The following is a 7656-nucleotide window of genomic DNA, read 5'->3' on the forward strand; positions in this document are numbered from 1 at the left end:
CAGAAAGGGGATTCATCAGAGAAAATGACTTTACCCCAGTCCTCAGCAGTCCAATCTCTGTACCTTTTGCAGAATATCAGTCTGTCCCTGATGTTTTTCCTGCCCTTCTTGACACCAGGCCATCCTCCAAAAGTATTCGCCTCACTGTGCGTGCAGATGCACTCACACCTGCCTGATGCCATTCCTGAGCAAGCACTGCACTGGTGGTGCCCCGATCCCGCAGCTGAATCAACTTTAGGAGATGGTCATGGTGCTTGCCGGACTTTCTTGGGCGCCCTGACGCCTTCTTCACAACAATTGAACCTCTCTCCTTGAAGTTCTTGATGATCCGATAAATGGTTGATTTAGGTGCAATCTTACTAGCAGCAATATCCTTGCCTGTGAAGCACTTTTTGTGCAAAGCAATGATGACGGCACGTGTTTCCTTGCAGGTAACCATGGTTAACAGAGGAAGAAAAATTATTTCAAGCACCACCCTCCTTTTAAAGCTTCCAGTCTGTTATTCTAACTCAATCAGCATGACAGAGTGATCTCCAGCCTTGTCCTCGTCAACACTCTCACCTGTGTTAACGAGAGAATCACTGACATGATGGCAGCTGGTCCTTTTGTGGCAGGGCTGACATGCAGTGAATATTTTTTGGGGGGATTAAGTTCATTTTCATGGCAAAGAGGGACTTTGCAATTAATTGCAATTCATTTGATCACTCTTCATGACATTCTGGAGTATATGCATATTGCCATCATCAAAACTGAGGCAGCAGACTTAGTATTTGTGTCATTCTCAAAACGTTTGACCACAACTATACATATAGTGTATTCTACAGTTCACACAGTCCACATCCCCATGTTTTAATGATGAATCAGCAGTACAATACTGTGTTACTGCTGCCAGGGTAGGCAGAAGCATTTCAAATACAATCAAGTGAGCAGGCCTGGGGGTAGCCAGCTCTAATGGTAGCTGGCCTGGGGTAGCCAGCTCTAATGGTAGCTGGCCTGAGACTGTCTGCTCTAAAGCAGATAGAGTATATTCATTTATTATGTGACACCGCTATATTGTAATCCGCTCAGATTCACTCAGATACGTGGTGTACTGCGCTGTGTCTATCTTATATTGTATCCAGTACACAACTACAATGTATGTCATATTGGGAATAGCATAATGTGATCATTCATTCATTTGACATGGAGAAATGTCAGCAGTATTAATAGGCTTATCCAGCCGGTCATGCTTCAACAACATCTGTCTTGACCAAAGAGACAGAATCATGATACCAATCTTCTGATCTGATTCTCCCGTCATTGTGAAAGATAGAATGATTGTTTGATCTATCAACTTCAATTTCATCTAAAGGAAAGAGAATCTATTCTAGTCCTGTGTACTTTCATGTTTTATAGCACTCAGAGATCAATAAATCTATCAGGTTTATGCAAAAACAGAGTACTACTTTTTCTTTATTCACCTGGATGGTCACCAGTTGAAGTATCCTGGGGTTAGGAATGTTTTTTAGACCGAGAACACTGTTGCAGTCATAAAAATAGAATGTCATTCTAGTTCTAGTATGCACTCACGAACTGTAAGTTGCTCTGGATAAGAGCGTCTGCTAAATTACTAAAATGTAAATGTAAATAATGTCAGCGGCCATAATTGTGTTAAGGCTGTGGAACGAACAAATGCACTGGGCCTTTCACTGTTAAAAGGATTTAAAGGGAGTATGGACTTGTTCCTCGTTCAAAACAATGCTGGCTATGTCACCAATTCTCAGAGGGCCCACATTCTCGGAGGGCCCAGGGTCATCTGAGTTGGGATTCTCATCTCACCCTCAGAGGGACCGTATTCATGGTTGTGTGTGTCTGGATAAAATGTAATGAGATTATTCTCACCGGGGTGATCATTCATAGTCAGCACGCTTTCTTCTCCCTAGCTTGTGAAATTGATATAAGCTTTACAACCATTCCTGGCATTTCTTCTCAAGGCTGGATTTCTTCGGGCCCTTTATAGAGGGAACCAGTGGCGTGAGCATCACCCTGTGGTGATAATGTACAGAAATAAGTATTTAGTTAGTGAAATGCCATTTCTAACAATGTCAGCTGTTTAACTGCAAGCTAAATCAGTGGTGGTCGGTGCCTTATTTATATTACAGCATATTGGATGACTGTCAGTCATATTCACCCAGCTCAATGTAACATCAATAGGTTTAGGCTACTACATGATACTCAAATGTTCCGTGTACCCATCATGAGTTTGCTGCAACAGGTCGAGATCATTTTTTGTAATCAAGGTGACAGACAGTGACACATTCAATACCACCTTGCACACTCTTGCCTGCATCTAGCTGATCTAGGGTGTAATCATTAGTCCAACAGTTGCAAATTAGAGTTTAAATTGGACAAATTCAGGTATGTTTATCACCGTTTTGTTCTGTTTGCTTCCGTTTAAGAAACGTTTTTCAACAGAATCGGCGGAGTGAATATACCCCTGATCACACGCAAACACAGTTCACTTTCATAGGAGTCACATACAAACAGCATGATCACTTTCCTTGTTGTACAGCGCATTCGGAAAGTATTCAGACCCCTTGACTTTTTCCACATTTTGTTACGTTACAGCCTTATTCTAAAATGTATTAAATAAATAAAAATCCTCATCATCTACAAACAATACCTCATAATGACAAAGCGAAAACAGGTTTTTAGAAATGTTTGCAAATAAATAAATAAATAATAAAAATAAATACCTTATTTACATAAGTACCCTTTGCTATGAGACTCGAAATTCAGCTCAGGTGCATCCTGTTTCCATTGATCATCCTTGATATGTTTCTACAACTTGATTTGGAGTTCACGTGTGGTAAATTCAATTAATTGGACATGATCTGGAAAGGCACACACCTGTCTATATAAGGTCCCAAAGTTGACTGTGCATGTCAGAGCAAAATCCAAGCCATGAGGTCAAAGGAATTGTCCGTAGAGCTCCGAGACAGGATTGTGTCGAGGCACAGATCTGGGGAAGGGTACCAAAACATTTCTGCAGCATTGAAGGTCCCCAAGAACACATTGGCCTCCATCATTCTTAAATGGAAGAAGTTTGGAACCACCAAGACTCTTCCTAGAGCTGGCCACCCGGCCAAACTAAGCAATCGGGGGAGAAGGGCCTTGGTCAGGGAGGTGACCAAGAACCCGATGGTCACTCTGATAGAGCTCTAGAGTTCCTCTGTGGAGATGGGAGAACCTTCCAGAATGACAACCATCTCTGCAGCACTCCACCAATCAGGCCTTTATGGTAGAGTGGCCAGACGGAAGCCACTCCTCAGTAAAAGGCAAATGACAGGCCGCTTGGAGTTTGCCAAAAGGCCCCTAAAGACTCTCAGACCATGAGAAACAAGATACTCTGGTCTGATGAAACCAAGAGAACTCTTTTGCCTGAATGCCAAGTGTCACTTCTGGAGGAAACCTGGCACCATCCCTATGGTGAAGCATGGTGTTGGCAGCATCATGCTGTGGATATGTTTTTCAGCGGCAGGGACTGGGAGACTAGTCAGGATCGAGGGAAAGATGAACGGAGTAAAGTACAGCGAGATCCTTGATGAAAACCTCAGATTGGGGCAAAGGTTCACCTTCCAACAGGACAACGACCCAAAGCACACAGCAAAGACAACGCAGGAGTGGCTTCGGGACATACCCAAGAAGTGTCAAGGCTGTAATCGCTACCAAAAGTGCTTCAACAAAGTACTGAGTAAAGGGTCTGAATACTTATGTAAATGTGATATTTCAGTGTTTTATTTTAAATACATTTGCTGAAATTTCAAAAAAACGGTTTTTGCTTTGTCATTATGGGGTATTGTGTGAAGATTGACATGGAGAAAATACTATTTAATCCATTTTAGAATAAGGTTTTAACGTAACAAAATGTGGAAAAGTCAAGGGGTCTGAATACTTCCCGAATGCACTGTACATATAATTCCTTCTCGCAACTATCTACTCGCTCTCCTCCTCTCACCTTTTCCCTTCGCTTTCGGACTTCAGTGCACAACACCTCAGCTGTCTGTGACCAGGCAAAAAAAACTTTCCAAGCCAAACCTTCATATCATGACCGCTAACCGCTACACACAGCCTACATCATTGTCATAGTGAACATACTGTAGCTACTAGAACTAACACGTTAGTAAACCCGCTACAATCATGCAGTACAGTCAGAAAGCAGTTTAGCAGTTACACCGGCGGGCCCCGGTGGCAATAAATTAATAAAATCAAAAGCTTACCTTGACATTGAAGAGTTCCAGTATTGGATAGCCATAGCCAGCTAACATAGCATCCTCTCTGTTTAAGCCTGGTGATTGAGTAGGCTAACAGAATTCGTTAGCTAAGTGAAAGTTTTCAAAAAAGACAACCAAATATAGTTATCTCTCTCTCTCTCTCTCTCTCACGTCTCCTTAATTTTGGAAGAAATGAATTTGTTCAAAATTGTTCAACTATTGTCTTTCTCTCTCTTTCAGTCAACTACCCACCACATTATACAGTGGGGAAAAAAAGTATTTAGTCAGCCACCAATTGTGCAAGTTCTCCCACTTAAAAAGATGAGAGAGGCCTGTAATTTTCATCATAGGTACACGTCAACTATGACAGACAAATTGAGGGAAAAAAATCCAGAAAATCACATTGTAGGATTTTTTATGAATTTATTTGCAAATTATGGTGGAAAATAAGTATTTGGTCACCTACAAACAAGCAAGATTTCTGGCTCTCACAGACCTGTAACTTCTTCTTTAAGAGGCTCCTCTGTCCTCCACTCGTTACCTGTATTAATGGCACCTGTTTGAACTTGTTATCAGTATAAAATACACCTGTCCACAACCTCAAACAGTCACACTCCAAACTCCACTATGGCCAAGACCAAAGAGCTGTCAAATGACACCAGAAACAAAATTGTAGACCTGCACCAGGCTGGGAAGAGGTAAGCAGCTTGGTTTGAAGAAATCAACTGTGGGAGCAATTATTAGGAAATGGAAGACATACAAGACCACTGATAATCTCCCTCGATCTGGGGCTCCACGCAAGATCTCACCCTGTGGGGTCAAAATTATCACAAGAACGGTGAGCAAAAATCCCAGAACCACACGGGGGGACCTAGTGAATGACCTGCAGAGAGCTGGGACCAAAGTAACAAAGCCTACCATCAGTAACACACTACGCCGCCAGGGACTCAAATCCTGCAGTGCCAGACGTGTCCCCCTGCTTAAGCCAGTACATGTCCAGGCCCGTCTGAAGTTTGCTAGAGTGCATTTGGATGATCCAGAAGAGGATTGGGAGAAAGTCATATGGTCAGATGAAACCAAAATAGAACTTTTTGGTAAAAACTCAACTCGTCGTGTTTGGAGGACAAAGAATGCTGAGTTGCATCCAAAGAACACCATACCTACTGTGAAGCATGGGGGTGGAAACATCATGCTTTGGGGCTGTTTTTCTGCAAAGGGACCAGGACGACTGATCCGTGTAAAGGAAAGAAAGAATGGGGCCATGTATCGTGAGATTTTGAGTGAAAACCTCCTTCCATCAGCAAGAGCATTGAAGATGAAACGTGGCTGGGTCTTTCAGCATGACAATGATCCCAAACACACCGCCCGGGCAACGAAGGAGTGGCTTCGTAAGAAGCACTTCAAGGTCCTGGAGTGGCCTAGCCAGTCTCCAGATCTCAACCCCAGCGACAGCCCCAAAACATCACTGCTCTAGAGGAGATCTGCATGGAGGAATGGGCCAAAATACCAGCAACAGTGTGTGAAAACCTTGTGAAGAATTACAGAAAACGTTTGACCTGTGTCATTGCCAACAAAGGGTATATAACAAAGTATTGAGAAACTTTTGTTATTGACCAAATACTTATTTTCCACCATAATTTGCAAATAAATTCATTAAAAACCCTACAATGTGATTTTCTGGATTTTTTTTCTCATTTTGTCTGTCATAGTTGATGTGTACCTATGATGAAAATTACAGGCCTCTCTCATCTTTTTAAGTGGGAGAACTTGCACAATTGGTGGCTGACTAAATACTTTTTTTCCCCACTGCATGCACTGCAGTGCTAGTTAGCTGTAGCTTATACTTTCAGTACAAGATTAATTCTCTGGAAGTTGTCATTATGACTGTGCAAGTCTATGGAAGGGGATGAGAACCATAAGCCTTTTAGGTTTTGTATTGAAGTCAATGTACCCAGAGGAGCACAGAAGCTAGCTGTCCTCCGGCTACACCATGGTGCTACCCTACAGAGTGCTGCTGAGGCTACTGTAGACCTTCATTGCAAAACAGTGTGTTTTAATCAATTATTTGGTGACGTGAATATATTTAGTATAGTTTTATCTAAAAATGATAACTTTTTTAGTTTCACTATTTGTATTTTTATGGTCCTCCCTCCCTCCTCTGAGGAGCCTGCACTGAGCTAAATACAGTAGCTAATTGCAAACAACACCAGCTATGTGGTAGTTTCATCACTAGAAAGCAACATTAGCTCGTACAACAAAGTTCTGAAAAAACACCACTTAGTGTAGGAATTGAATTTTATTTCTGTTTTCATGTCTTTCTTTTTGCATTTCAGTTGATGACTGACGGTTATGATCACTGTGTGCTTGTAAAATAAAATGACTTATACATGATTCATCCTTTATTACTGAAGATGAAGTCAAAGGTTGACAAAGTTCTCCATTGGAAATCAGTTATCAAAGTTGAAAGTTTCAACATGAAACATTGTTTTACATAAGTAGGAAATATTAATGAAATGATCTATTAATATTAATTAATACAAATATCTACCATTTAGTATAGGCCAATCAGTGATTTTAATTATATTCACAGCAGGGCCATCTGAACCTTCCCCTCCTCTCTCTTCAGCCCAATTCCATTTCTCCTTTTCATTAAATTGCTCCAACTACTTGCTCAGTTTCCCTTCGCAGTTTGTAGAATACACATTGAGAACCAGACAAAACTCCCATCTGAGGGTCAAATAGACTAGTGGTTAAGAGTAAGAGTGTTGGGTCAGTAACCGAAAGGTCACTAGTTCAAATCCCAGAGCAGACTAGGTGAAACAAATCTGTAGATGTGCCCTTGAGCAAGGCACTTAACCCTAATTGCTCCAGGGTTGCTGTCAATAACGGGAGGGAACAGTTAAACACATACTAATGAGGGGAATATGAACCAGATGTGTGTAATTGACAAGACAAGACCAATGGAATGATGAGATATGGAGCGGCAGTGGCTAGAAGGCCGGTGACGACGAACGCCGAAGCCTGCCCGAACAAGGAGGGGAGGCAGCTTCGGAGGAAGTCGTGACACTGTGATTGTTTTCAATTAAAATGGTCAAAAAGAAACAAAAATATCTTCTTAGCAAGAGCCATTTCTCAAGCAAGAATTTTGCTAGGACTTTCTGGGAGTGGTCTGAGTGGGGAAGGGAAAACTGAAAACTATTTGTTATTGGCAGAGAGGTTTGGAACTCTCTTTCTTATTGATCAATTAACTAATTGACCGCCTGGTGATGTCACCAGGCAGGCCAAAACTCCATCCCACCAAAACAGGCAGAAATTTCAGGCGGTCTTTTCAAACAGCTCTTACACTAAAAGGGCATTATCATCATTTTCACAATTTCACAGTATTATTCCAACCTCATAGTGT

The sequence above is a fragment of the Coregonus lavaretus genome (assembly GCF_964263955.1).
Source record: "Coregonus lavaretus genome assembly, chromosome: 25".
NCBI classification, from domain to species: Eukaryota; Metazoa; Chordata; class Actinopteri; order Salmoniformes; family Salmonidae; genus Coregonus; species Coregonus lavaretus.